Source organism: Podarcis tiliguerta (assembly GCF_965153285.1).
Source record: "Podarcis tiliguerta genome assembly, chromosome: 17".
NCBI classification, from domain to species: Eukaryota; Metazoa; Chordata; class Lepidosauria; order Squamata; family Lacertidae; genus Podarcis; species Podarcis tiliguerta.
In genome coordinates, this window is record NC_139550.1 from 9,481,992 (window position 1) to 9,495,351 (window position 13,360).

General features: G+C 46.3%; 1 protein-coding gene across 4 annotated transcripts in view; it reads right to left on the reverse strand.

The window, feature by feature from the left end:
- Positions 1-13,360, reverse strand: part of CLCN1 (chloride voltage-gated channel 1) — a 101,273-nt gene that overhangs the window by 47,052 nt on the left and 40,861 nt on the right. The gene's annotated exons all lie outside the window — the stretch shown is intronic.

Here is a 13,360-nt window from a genome sequence, read left to right on the forward strand (position 1 = left end):
CGAGATGAGCGCCGCAACCCCAGAGTCGGCCACGACTGGACCTAGTGGTCAGGGGTCCTTTTACCTTTACCTTGAAATGTACCCTCTATTTCCTCATCCATCCTTGTCCTAAGGACCTAAACAATTGTTTTTGGGGGGGCGGGGCATGGACAATAGTTTTTTTCTGCACAGGGATAGCAATGTGGTGCCCCTCTGATGCTGTTGGACTCCTGTCAGCCCCATCCAGTGAGGACAAGTGGTCTGGGATTGTGCAAACTGTAATCCAAGATGCCTCCTTCCTGTCTGGATGGAGAACAGAGAGTCGTGTATACGGGTGTGTGCAGAAACAAGCTTACTATACAAAGGTAAAATTAATACCTGTTGTTCCACACACACTTTGGGCCTGCCCCACACACCGCTGATGAATGGTCCACAGATAGTTGCCCTAAAGGTCCTTAGGCTGAAGAAGGTTCCTCTCTCTTGAAATAAACCACCATTTATCAAAAGGGTGGGCAATCTTTTTCCCCACTTTTCTTCCTTTGAGGGTTCCATTTCCTCATCAGCAGTTTGTTAGGGCACATTCCCATGCCACCAATGTGTGGAGCCCTCCTCATATAACCATAGAGTTGAAAGGGACCTAAATCCAACCCCTAGCAATGCAGAAATCTTTTGCCCAACGTGGGGCTCGAACCCACGAACCTGAGGTTAAGATTCTCATGCTCTACCGACTGAGCTCTACTAACAGTTGGCGGGGTGTTTGCATGCCAGTAAGGGGCAGAGCTAAAGCCAAGGACGGGCAGAACTAACCTGCAATAAACACCTCAGTACATTAATTTTCACAGTGTCTACCTCAGTGAATGATTTCGAATCCTCTGTAGATTTATACAAAAGTAAGACCTACTGTATTTGATAGAGTTACTCTCAAGGACTGCCCACACTCCCGCTTGTCCCATATGTAGAAGGCATGGGTCCAAGCAGTTTATCGTCTACCCCATGCTTTCTAGACACAGGTCTGAGCTGTTTTTCACTTGTCTTGCCGCTTTCTCAGGGAAAACAGGCTCTTTAGTGCTAAATTGGATCCAACGTCCATCTGCAGAAAACCTGGTTGCTGTTTGCTCCGATTCAGCACTAAAGAGCAGGTTTTCCTGGGGGAAAGCAGCAGGACAAACAAAAGCCTGGATGAGCCTTCAAATAAGTATACATATTATTATTATTATTATTATTATTATTATTATTATTATTATTATTAAATGGATCAATACAACTACTGTTCTGGAAAGCAAGTGAAAATAATTCCTTTCTGACTTTACTGTGTCACAAATACACACATGCACATGGTGGAAGCCTACCAACTCATTCCCAGGGAGCTTGGAAACAATGACTTCTTTTCCCCAAAGTCAATGGGATATAGTAAAAAGCCATCAGTATATCAAATAAAATATTTACCCTTCTGACTGTTTTTAAACTGCATAGAAAGAGGAGAAAAACACTTTTTAAAGCCAAGAAATTTAGAGGAAACAAAGAGGGAGGGAGGAAATATGATGGGATAGAATTACAGAGCAGCTTCAGGAAGAATTGCAGACGGCATAAAATGTGACTACCTATGATGTTGACCTAACTATGATGATGCAGCAATAAAGAAATTTAAAAACAAAACAAAAACAAAGTCCTTATACTATACTTATACACTGTAATCCATTGTGTCTTATTTCTATTCAACCATGCTATGACAGGCGTTGATGGTGTCTTAAATCATATTGTCAGAGCTGGCTCCGGGTCCCAGCTCACCAAGGACCAACGCTAGCCGGTAGTACAGTATCAAAGTCTTTATTGAAGAATAGTCTCCATTTACAAATCTCAGCGTCCCAGCTCTACGTCTGAGCTTTAGACCGGCGAAGCTCTATCTGGATCTCCGCCCCCTGTGCACCAGCTTAAAACTCTAATCTTACTCCACCTCCTCCTTCTCTCTCTCTTCCTCTGGGTCTTACTACCCCCCGGGGTCTCTTCCCTCCTGGACTCTTCTGACGCAGAGCTGGACCCCTCTGACTCCTCCCCCTCTCTTCGGCGTGCTTTAGGACCTGGCTCCCTACCCGGGCTGCCCACCTTGCCGCCCTCCTGTACATTTGAACTTGGCGCGCGCGCGCGTTTAACTTTCCTGATGACCGTTTCCTCGCTCCCTGACGAGGGTGTGGCCACTCCTGCTTCACGCTCTCCCTCTGCCTGCGCGCTCCCTGATCCCGATGCCTTGGACTCCTCCCCCCTACTGCACTCTGGGGGGGAAGCTGGTCCGGATTTCCAGCTGTTACTCTCTGAGTCCCCTCTGGCCCCTTCTTCCCGAGGTGTCCCCCTTGCCCTGACCATGGGGGCCCCTTTCTGTGAATCCTCCGAGTCACTGGAGAGACTCAGAGACCTCGGACTACTGTCGCCGCTGACATTTCCTTCCGACTCCTCCCCCTCGCTCTCCGTTTCTTCCCTCTCCTGTGACTCTGCTCCTGAACCCCTGACACATATGAACTAAAGCATGCTTAGCTGAGGACTAAATCGTACTCCTACAGCTGCATACACACTTCAAAGCACAATTGAAGCACATTCTTTCCCCTCTAAGAATTCTGGACACTGTAGTTTGTTAAGGGTTGCTGGGAACTCTTATCTCTGTGAGGGGTAAACTACAGTACCCAGAATTCTTTGCAGGGGGGAATGTGTTTTGAATGTGCTTTAAAGGTACAGTGTATGTACACACATTCAGCTATCACTGAATATATAAAACACAGAATATAAAACACCTGTATTTAGAATGGAAAATACAGAATATAAAAACATCTGTATAGGCCAGTGGTGGGGAACCTGCAGAAAGTGGGATACATGTGGTTCCCAGCCTCATTTCATGCAGAAGGGAAGGGAGGGAAAGAGTCTGAGACAGAGACAGAGAATCCACCTGCTGTTTTCCTTTCCTCCCTCCCCACCTCCCCTCTCTACTGTAGGTTTGGAAAATTGGAAAACTTCTATTATAAAAAATATTTTTAAAAGGTGCTTGTGCATGAATAAACAAATTCTTGCGTATATGCCCAAACTGGACCTCAGGTTTCTGGATTTTATGATGGATGAGTAAGTACTAATTGAGGGGAGGGTGACAACAAGACAAAGTACCAATATCCTCAAGCATTAAAAGGGCAAAAATGTAAAGGACCCCTGGACAGTTAAGTCCAGTCAAAGGTGACTCTGGGGTTGCGGAACTCATCTTGCTTTCAGGCTGAGGGAGCTGGCGTTTGTCCACAGACAGCTTTCCAGGTCACGTGGCCAGCATGACTAAACTGCTTCTGGAGCAACAGAACAACGCGACAGAAACCAGAGCGCACGGAAATGCCGTTTCCTGCTGCAGAGGTACCTATTTATCTACTTGCACTGGCGTGCTTTCGAACTGCTAGGTTGGCAGGAGCTGGGGCAGAGCTACGGGAGCTCATTCTGTCACGGGGATTTGAACCGCCAACCTTCTGATTGGCAAGCCCAAGAGGCTCAGTGGTTAAGACCACAGTGTCACCCACACACCCCATCAAGCATTAATCTACTAGTGTGGAAGGGAAACATGGAGGTGGGTTTTGGAGGAATGAAGCTCAAAGCACTCATGTGGGGATGAAGGCACTTAAACCCACATGTGGAAACAGCAACCCATGTATGTGTGGATATGCCCTAGACTCCCTGGAAAAGACACTGGTGTTGGGAAAGATGGAGGGCGCAAGGAGAAGGGGACAACAGAGGACAAGATGCTGGGACAGTGTTCTTGAAGCTACAAACATGAGTTTGACCAAACTGCGGGAGGAAGTGGAAGACAGGAGTGCCTGGCGTGCTCTGGTCCATGGGGTCACAAAGAGTTGGACACGACTAAATGACTAAACAACAACAACAATGCCCTAATCTGAAACTGTCTAGCACTTACACTGGAATAAATCCATTAGGACTTGCATACAAATAAATCTGAATAATCCAGTGTGTGTCTCTATTTCTCTTACTTCTTGAATTGAAAGGAAGAATATGTTGGACCTGGAATTGTGCCTAGAAACAGGCTGGGGCATCCATCAAGGAGACCAAGCAAGCTTTTATGCCAAAAAAACAGGTCTGAAACATGATTGAAATAGATGTAGATAATTGGTCTCATCTAGGAGCAACTGGACTTGAACTGCAACCAACCACTCAAGCACCTTGCCCAGGAAGGCAACATTTGGAATTTGCCAATATTTATTACAATCTTCTGGGTCTCAGAAGGGCTTTTTCATTAGCGGATGTACGACTGCCTCATCTAGGGCTGCCGGGTCTTTCCCCACTTATGAGGTATTCACTGGCTCCCTGGTCCAGCTGATCAAAGTCCCTCCAGACTTGATGTTATCTGCCGGGAAGGGCACAGGTAGGGCATGTAGAGGTACACCCGTCCAGACTGGTCCTATACCACATTAAGCTCAATAACAAGCTTTCGTCCATGTTTGGCGAGACACACTGTGAGTCATCTACCACCTTGTGTTCAAGCCACCTCCCAAACTGCTTCATAGCTTAGATCTTTCCAGTGAATTAAGGAGCCAGCTGGGCCTTTCTCAGTGGGAGAGGATATTTGGATCAAGTACATCTATTGCCCTAACTTCACAGGGAGACCAAGGCATCAGCAGTACTGTACAGTATTGGAAATCCTGCAAGAGCTCTCAGAAGCCTCTGAGATTCCATTATCTTCCAGGGTCCAGCAGCCCTTCAGAACAGAATAGTCATGCAAAAGAGAGAGTGCAAAATTTCAAAGATGCTAAGAACAGGTTCTTTAGTCATGCAATATGCCCAATGTGTTTTGCCCCAAACACTTTTGTCAAGGGCTTATCTTAAAAGATAAAAAGTAACATTTATTGGACAATTGTTAAAACCACACTTAACAATTAAAAAATTAGATTCTATGTAAGTCCAATGAAAAAACTATTTTAAACTAAAAACAGCTGTAAAACACACACACACTTAGCTTTTTTTTTTCTTACTTCTTAACCAGTCAGTCTCAAAAGTTTCCAGAACTGGCCCTATTGAATATTTTTCAAGACAATAACGCACACTCACGCTACAAAGCACTCATAAGCCACCTACTCTTAGCAGCCAGGAACATCATATCTAGACTCTGGAAGGACCTATCAGGAATGATAGTGTGGGAAACAGCCCTACTAGAAAAGCTAACCAACAAATCGAAACTAGAAACTCGTCTGAACATAATAAAGGAATCAACAAAACACCCACTACCACCATGAGTGTAGCCAGGATTTATTTTAGGGGGAGCAGGCCTTTTGTGGGGGGGGGCAGAACCTCAGTTAGCTATTTTTAATTATTTTTATTGATTGGGGGCCCCTCCCTGCCCCCCTTGGCTATGCCCATGATTACCACTAGACCACCCTTTTCTGAACCAGATAAGAAAACTGTCCCTTGGTTGTCTTGGCTGCCAGGAAATCTAGAGCCTTCCAAACAAGGCAGCGATGACATAAATTTTGAGGGTCCAATGAAAAATACAGACTGGAGCTCCGTAGCACCCAACCACATATTACATCCATTAGCTCAGGTTGGTAGTTTGTTAGGAGTACAACTTTTCCTATTTGAGGATCACGCAGCAATAATCATGGTGACGGAGGAAAGCTGGACCCCGCACACTCACACCACCCCCTCCACTGCTCCCTCCCCAATTTCCTCTGTGCATTCGGGGCATGCCCCCCAATACGTAGAAAGAGCTGGTGAGATGTGCAAGGTGCATGTGTGCAGCATTACTTATCTCTTCTTTGTGTGATCTTAAACACCTGGATAGGGCTAAAGAGAACGCCCAATCTATTTGGTGAGATCAGGGCACAGTACAAGCATTCAACACTGGAACTCATCTGGACCAGAAGGCAGGTGAGGAAAGGCCTCTGCCTGTACCAGCCTTCCGCAAACTGCTGCCCTCTTGATGTTTTAGACTATTACTCCCATTCACGGGTGGCACTGTGGTCTAAACCACAGAGAGCCAGCGTGGTGGCAACCTGGGGAACCGGGTTCGCGTCTCCGCTCCTCCACATGGAGCTGCTGGGTGACCTTGGGCTTCTTCTTTGAAGTCTCTCAGCCCCACTCACCTCACAGAGTGTTTGTTGTGGGGGAGGAAGGGAAAGGAGAATGTTAGCGGCTTTGAGACTCCTTAAAGGGAGTGAAAGGCGGGATATCAAATCCAAACTCTTCTTCTTCTTCTGAGCCTCTTGGGCTCGCCAGGCAGAAGGTCAGCAGTTCAAATCCCTGCAACGGAGAGAGCTCCTGTTGCTCTGTCCCAGCTCCTGCCAACCTAGCAGTTCAAAAGCACACCAGTGCAAGTAGACAAATAGGTACGGCTGTGGCAGGAAGGTAAATGGCATTTCCGTGCGCTCTGGTTTCTGTCACAGTGTCCCGTTGTGCCAGAAGCAGTTTAGTCATAGGCATTCTGGCTGGCCACAGGGAGAACAAGATGGTGATCTAGATGGGGCCTGATCCAGCATACTCCTCTTACATTCTCAAGCCTGGAAAGCCATAGAAATACTCTTTTTGGGGGGAGGAAGGGCAACTAAATTCATTATTTTAAAGCTATAGTAAATTATATAGCTTTGACACAGATTGACTTTACATCCACGTTTCCAAACCTTGGGTCTCTCAACTGTTTTTGGACTACAACGCCCATCATCCCTGACCACCGGTCCTGCTAGCTAGGGATGATGGGAGTTGTAGTCCAAAAACAGCAGAGAGAGGAGGGGAATTATTGTTCCATATTGATTGATAAGCCCCACTCAGTCACAAATATATCATTAAGTTCTCCACCACAAAAATCCCGGGTACAGCCTGGAAACGATGTGACTCAAAAAAACAACTACCTTCTTCTGATCAATACTGAAAATCAGTCCAACTGCTTCTCCCGCATGCGAGCTCTATAATATAGTGCTTGCAAGTTCTAAAGAGAGCTTTTGCAGTATGCTGTTATGCCATGGCGTGGGCACAGGGCCAGGAAGGGCCTGCAAAAATTGCAGGAGATCCTTGGACAGCAGCTGGTGAGGCTGACCTGAGGAGAAAGATTAAAAGAGCTGGCTAAACGATGACTAAGAAGCAATATGATAACGGCCCACAAATATCCGAAGGGTGTAAACATCAAGCAGGGAGAAGCTGAAATTGTGAGTAAAAATGCAAAAATAAGGATAAATGCACACATTGCTACCCGGTATTTTAAATAAGCAGTTCTTAATACCGGAGACTCCTGAACTGCAGGATGTAGTTACACTGGAACAGGGGGAAACCCTAGCGCTTGAGTTGACTCCGATGCAGCCTGAAGATATAAGCGCTGTGGGTGGTGATGACCTCACAAGGTTTTTCATTTACTATTCTTGTCTTGGGCTCCACACATAGCAGCGGGTACACAAAGTTCAGACCCCTTTCCATTCTTCTCAGCCTAATCCGTGAGCTCCTTCTCTCTCCTGATCCTGAACTCCTCCTCACCCCTTGCAGTAGCTCTCCAAGAGCACATCAGGCCAATGTTTATCGCTACACAACCTTGCCGATTGCTATTTCTGTCCTGGGCTCCCCCCATAGCTCTGCCATTGCTCTTGGCCTTTTATTGCTTAACCCTTCGTTAGCAATGCACACACACGTCCTCTTGGGACTTTGAACTGGGAGTCAAAGCAGCCGGGGCAGGGGTGGATAATTCCCCCCCCCCCCCAGTATTCTTAAACACTAAGTCAAGTCTGCAAACTGAGTAACTAAATAATAGTGACATTGCTTTCTTCATTTTCCCCACTGTCGTTTCCTACACCTCCATTCGGCAGTTCTCTTCTCCTAGCTGAGAGAATTCTCCGTTTTTCATCTCTAGAATCAGTTTTAGAGGTGCATCAAATACTCTCAGGTTTAATTTTTTTAAAAGCAGAAATACTAAGTGGAATAGCATCCCCACCACCACTGCACTGATATTTAATTAAACTGTGTGAATATTCACACATGCACCCACTTTACAGGAGGTGGGCAGAGTGCTTCTTCCACTTGCACCTCACATATGCTCCAAGTGTCCCTATTTTCCAGAGCCTGTCCCGGAATTACGAAAGCCATCCTGGCTTCTGATTTGATCCTAGGATGTCCCTATTTCCCCAGCCAGTGCCACCGCCACCGATCTTGCAAATGAGCCAGCGCTTGCCCTGAGTGGTGATGGCAGCAGCAGTGGAGGCTGCAAGGGAGCATCCCATTGCCTCTCCTTGGTCACCACTTCCAGCCTCCTCCTTTGGACAGCTTGAAGCAGCTGCTGGAGGGTGGAAGAGGAGGAGGGGAGGTTGTGGCCACCAAGGCCCAGCCCTGTGTGATGTGCCGGCTCAGAGGGGCAGGCAGAGAGCAGGGCCACCCTGGCCAGGAGTAGACTGGAGTGCAAGAAGTCTTGGTATCTATCTATCTATCTATCTATCTATCATCTATCTCACATATATACAGTGGTACCTTGGGTTAAGAACTTATTTCATTCTGGAGATCTGTTCTTAACCTGATACTGTTCTTAACCTGAAGCACCACTTTAGCTAATGGGGCCGCTGTGCGGTTTCTGTTCTCATCCAGAAGCAAAGTTCTTAACCCGAGGTACTATTTCTGGGTTAGCGGAGTCTGTAACCTGAAGCATCAGTAACCTGAGGTACCACTGTGTGTGTGTGTGTGTGTGTGTGTGTGTGTGTGTGTGTGTTTGTGTGTGTGTATGAAAAGGTAAAGGACCCCTGGCAGTTAAGTCCAGTCGCGAATGTCTCTGGGGTTGTGGCGCTCATCTCGCTTTACTGGCCGAGGGAGCCGACATTTGTCCGCAGACAGTTTTTCCAGGTCATGTGGCCAGCATGACTAAGCCGCTTCTGGCAAAACCAGAGCAGCACACGGAAATGCCGTTTACCTTCCCACCAGAGCGGTACCTATTTATCTACTTGCACTTTGACATGCTTTCGAACTGCTAGGTTGGCAGGAGCAGGGACCAAGCAACGGGAGCTCACCCCACCGCGGGGATTCAAACTGCCGAGCTTCTGATCGGCAAGCCCAAGGCTATATATATATATATATATATATATATATACACACACACACACACCAAATAAATTTAGGAGGGGGCAAGATTAGATGTGGATGCATTATATGTGTGTGTGTGTGTGTGTGTGTGTATATATATATATATATATATATATATATATATAATCTTAAAGGTAAAGGTAAGGTACCCCTGCCCGTATGGGCCAGTCTTGACAGACTCTAGGGTTGTGCGCCCATCTCACTCAAGAGGCCGGGGGCCAGCGCTGTCCGAAGACACTTCCGGGTCACGTAGCCAACATGACATCGCTGCTCTGGCGAGCCAGAGCCGCACACGGAAACGCCGTTTACCTTCCCGCTAGTAAGTGGTCCCTATTTATCTACTTGCACCCGGGAGTGCTTTCGAACTGCTAGGTTGGCAGGCGCTGGGACCGAACAACGGGAGCGCACCCCGCCACGGGGATTCGAACTGCCGACCTTTCGATCGGCAAGCCCTAGACGCTGAGGCTTTTACCCACAGCGCTACCCGTGTCCCTCGTGGCTGGTGCTGTTTCTTTAGATTCTGTTGGGTTTAATTCTGATGAAGTATCAGTTTCCTTATTCGCATGCCAACGGGTTCTCAATGATCTTGCCCCCTCCTAAAATTTATTTGGTGTGTTTTTCTTTTTATAAATCTTTTTATAAATCTATCAAAGAATAGAATAAATCAGGATTAAGGGGTTTGCTCAGGATGGCGGAGGGTGTCTGTGTCCCGTTGATGTAGTGGAAATGCTCGGGGCAGGGGGCAAATATGGGGGGTCGAGGAGCGTCAGTGGAGAGTGAGAAATGTCCCTATTTTCATCTGAGGAATGTTGGAGGGTATGCTCTTGCCCAATCAGGGATCACAGAGTGAATGGAATGATGTGATAACATTGAATAGCAAATCAGATCTGGTTTGGTTAATGAATGTGAACATTTTCACAAGGAGTGCTGGAAAATCACTTTTTAAAGGAAGGGTTTTTTTGTCACTGCTGATTACCTGGAATATGATTTCTGATTTAAAAATATTTTAGCATCAAAATGATGCTTCAACAAGGCATATGAAATTTTTGACTTGTGCACATACTTGCCTACCTGCAAATATGTAAATAGTGTAAAATGTATTTGATATGTATTACAAAGGTGATTAGCTGTACAAAGAAACCTGTTTCTGCACACAGAACTCGTGGCTGGTGCTGTTTCTTTAGATTCTGTTGGGTTTAATTCTGATGAAGTATCAGTTTCCTTATTCGCATGCCAACGGGTTCTCAATGAGTTGGCTGATGAATGTGAGTCAATGAAGGAAGAAGGCACTTGATTATCAAAGGGATGTTGTCAAGACTCTTCTCAGCTGCACTCAGATCCCAATGCCTCATAGAACTGCCACGTTCAGTTACCAAAAAAATGAATGAATGATTACCAATTCCCACTTCAAACAAAATATTCCCAGGAAACCAGCCTAAGTAATTTAGGAGAGCTTCATCTAATCAGCATTCATCCATGCTGCTTTTACACAGTACACCAATTTTGCAAAGCCCCAGAATATGTGAATTCTAGTTGCAAAACTTGCCTATGTCCAATATGCACCTAAGGCCACGTACCATATTTTTTCCTCTATAAGACTCACTTTTTCCCTCCTAAAAAGTAAGGGGAAATGTGTGTGTGCGTCTTATGGAGTCAATGCAGGCTGCGCAGCTATCCCAGAAGCCAGAACAGGAAGAGGGATCGCTGCTTTCGCTGCGCAGCAATCCCTCTTGCTGTTCTGGCTTCTGAGATTCAGAATAATTTTTTTCTTGTTTTCCTCCTCCAAAAACTAGGTGCGTCTTATGGTCTGGTGCGTCTTATAGAGCGAAAAATACGGTATGTGAAGCAGTCGTGATATTCTTGGCCAAGCTGTGCCTTCCATCTTCCTAGAGCCACTTTCCCCCATTCAACATATAAACCTCACCCAAGTCATTAAAAAACAGAGCCATTCTCATGGACCAGAATAGCCAGTTTGGGCATTAAAAATTCAAAACACGCACCATGCCCCCTTCACCCTGCCTTTGCTGTGATGAGCAAGCTCTAAAGGGAGGCTTACAAACATGTTCACCTGAATGCACTTGCAACCTGATTAAGAACCCATTATGCAGGGATCACATGGAAGCATGTTTGTGCACACAGGCAAATACATTTATTAACCCCCTTTAGACTTTGCTGCTCAGCATGGCAAAGGCAGCGTTGGCAAACGTGCCTCTTATTCTGAATATTGCAATGCCTGAAGAGGACTTGTAGTCTGCTGGTTAGAATGATGGGTTTGAATATGGGGGACAAGTTACAAATCCCTCCTACTTTCTGGGTAAGGCTTGGGGGTAGGCCCAATTTCTCAGTCTAGCCAAGCCATGGGGCTCCCAGTACAGTTTCTGTGGGCAGAATTGTGCCACTGAGCACTTTCCTTGGTGCCTGCAAAGCTTCCAAGTTCCTAAGGAGATGAAGGCGGCTATCTTATTCTCCCATGAAAAGTACATGGAGATGAAAGAGGAAGCGGTATGGATGATACTTGTTCCCACTTCCTCTTTCAGCTCCATATGCTTTTCAAGGCCCAGATAACCATGGTGGAAGATGATCAGAGAGTGGAACGATCTAGTGGGTTAGAGGAAATGAGGGAAATGAGAGAAATCTGGGAGACTAGGTAAAGGGTAAAGGGATCCCTGACCATTAGGTCCAGTCGTGACCGACTCTGGGGTTGCGGCGCTCATCTCGCTTTATTGGCCAAGGGACCCGGTGTACAGCTTCCGGGTCATGTGGCCAGCATGACTAAGCTGCTTCTGGCGAACTAGAGCAGCACACGGAAACGCCGTTTACCTTCCCACCGGAGCGGTACCTATTTATCTACTTGCACTTTGATGTGCTTTCGAACTGCTAGGTTGGCAGGAGCAGGGACTGAGCAACAGGAGCTCACCCCGTCGCGGGGATTCGAACTGATGACCTTCTGATCGGCAAGTCCTAGGCTCTGTGGTTTAACCCACAGCGCCACCCACGTCCCAGGAGTAGGAGGAGGAAAAGTGAGTGACACAGTAGTCAGGAAACGGAGAACAGACTGCAAGACACTCTTTATTGCCTCCCTCTCTCAGACACGCAAGTTGGACCCAGTAAAATCAATCCTCTAGAAATTGTTTATTTTTTCCCATGAGTCTCTCCCCTCACCCCCCAACCACCACTGCAGACCATAAAAATCATGGATCTAGTGCTTTCCAGCTTTGCCTTGGTATAAAACCATGGATCCAATGAAGATCCTTATGAATCGACGTAACTTTGAAGGGAGTCTTTCAAAGTCACCATAAAATCATAACTCGCCTCTTTGTACACAGACGCATCCTGTGATTTGTTGGTAATTTTGCTGCTATCCATCCAAGGGAATCCATACCAAACACTGGATCTGTGTTGTTTACTGTGCTATCTACTGATGTAAGCTTTAATCTGACAGTAGGGGGGTTGTTGTTTTTTGGGGGGGGAGACTGTAAAATTAAAAAAACCTCAAGGGATTCCATTTAAATTCTACAGGATCCAAATTTTACCCATGCACCTCGGAAAAGCATAGTGTGTGCTTTGTGTGTCTATGTCTATTCTTTCAGTCTTTTTCTCCAAGGCAGTGAGAGGCTGACCCTTGGGATGGGGGAGAGAACTGACCAGAAGAGGTGGTACCCATGGCACTTGTTCAAAAATCTAAATGTGAAGTAGGCCCAAATTGGTTGGCGACCCCTGGCCTAATCTATCACACAGAATTGTTCTAAGGCAACAGCATCACTCTGTTGGACTTGTTGGACTGAGCTACAAATAACACACTAACAAGATCCTCAGAAGCAAAATACCGTATTGTTCGCTCTATAAGACGCACCAGACCACAAGACGCACCTAGTTTTTGGAGGAGGAAAACAAGAAAAAAAAATATTCTGAATCCCAGAAGCCAGAACAGCAAGAGCGATCGCTGCGCAGTGAAAGCAGCGATCCCTCTTCCTGTTCTGGCTTCTGGGATAGCTGTGCAGCCTGCATTCGCTCCATAAGACGCACACACATTTCCCCTTACTTTTTAGGAGGGGAAAAGTGAGTCTTATAGAGCAAAAAATACGGTACATCCACTTGATATAGAAAGGTGAAAGGACTGAACAGGCTGATCTTTGCTGTGCATAACACCTATATCATTGATTACTTTATACTACATTTTATTTTAGCATCTCAAGGCCACATTCTTACTTCCCACACCGAGAATTCCAATGTGGCCTGGTTCCCCTGACCAGCTCCTAAAACCACTACAGAGGACTGGCCATGTCAACCACACCCCGTGTTAAAG